The sequence below is a fragment of the Mus caroli genome, chromosome 5 (assembly GCF_900094665.2).
Source record: "Mus caroli chromosome 5, CAROLI_EIJ_v1.1, whole genome shotgun sequence".
Classification (NCBI taxonomy): Eukaryota; Metazoa; Chordata; class Mammalia; order Rodentia; family Muridae; genus Mus; species Mus caroli.
In genome coordinates, this window is record NC_034574.1 from 97,880,773 (window position 1) to 97,882,081 (window position 1,309).

The 1,309-nt window shown below is 37.2% G+C and overlaps 1 protein-coding gene across 2 annotated transcripts in view; it reads right to left on the reverse strand.

Annotated features, from left to right (window-relative positions):
- The window catches only part of LOC110294574 (ATP-binding cassette sub-family G member 3), a 72,686-nt gene that overhangs the window by 56,584 nt on the left and 14,793 nt on the right, over positions 1–1,309 (reverse strand). The gene's annotated exons all lie outside the window — the stretch shown is intronic.

Genomic DNA, 1,309 nt, shown 5'->3' on the forward strand with positions numbered 1-1,309 from the left:
ATAGTCTGTAATAAGAATTTCTATCTCAGTGAGAATTCCAGTCTCCTTTTGTAGATAGGTGAAATAATGACTAGTACTTAATTGGTTATTGAATAAGTTAAACTCCTTGTTGCTATCTGGAATCTAAGAACACTGGGAAAAGGCTTTAGCTATGTTAGAATACAATCTTAAAAGGCATTACAATAAGGTAATTCTAAATAGAGTGCACGTGAATCTATACATTAGACTAACGCTGTGGAAATTAGAATATTATGGGTTGGGAGAAAACGCCAAATCTCCGGGAGGGGAATTACCATGGAACTCTGATCCTCATGAACAGCTTCCAGGCTTTTCGCCTGTCAAACTGATCCAAACTGGAGCGCTGACTGCCAGGAGGAGAGTTTTAGGAATTCATTTCTCATGAGCAGCTTTTTGGCATTACTGCCTCAAGCTGGCTCCACCGGAGTCCCTTGGCAGGATAAACAGTTTCATTATTTATGGATGACAGAAACTTTTTCCAACTAAATTATAAAAACAACCCTAGTAAGATGTCTAAGTCATCAAGACATTAATAAGAATTAATAGCACTCATTTACACAGTCATCATTACAAATGAACAGCTTTGGAGGGCCCAGAGCACAGTGTGAATATATGCAATGTTGGCACATGTATCTAAAAATATCAATATTCTACATTATGTCAAGNTAATTCTTCTTGAATCTAATGTATGTTCTATTATTCTGGAGTGGTGGCTCAGAGAGTAACAGCAATTCCTGCTTCTCCACAGGGCACTGGCTCAGTTATAGTAGGCATGCTCAAAGGGTGATTCATGACAATCTGCAATACTAGTTCTAGTTGATCTGAAACATCCTCTGGCATGCAGTTCACAGGTCTACATGTAAGCAAAATTCCATAGATATAAAATACAAACAGGTAATAATGTAAGGCTACAGCATTAAGAAGTAGATCGTAAGGAGTTCAAATCAGTGATAAATTAGGTTGATAATTTATACTACAGCACTCTGATGATTTCCCAAATGAGCAGAGCATTGTCACTGAAAGCAAAGATATAAATTAAGCAATTGTACAGAAAACAACATAGGGCTGGTTGTTTTCTACACATACCATGAAGTAGACTGAAATAATACTGAAACACTCACTCAATTATATGTATGCTGTGAAATCTCAGAGAAACTCAGGAGAAATGGCTTACTTATTTAACATATCAAAAGCAGGTGCTGGCTGCTACTACCTGTAATAAAATCCTGTCTCTTCTGAGCACCTCTCATATCCACCACTTCCCTAAACTTGTTTTTGTCACTGACATTTG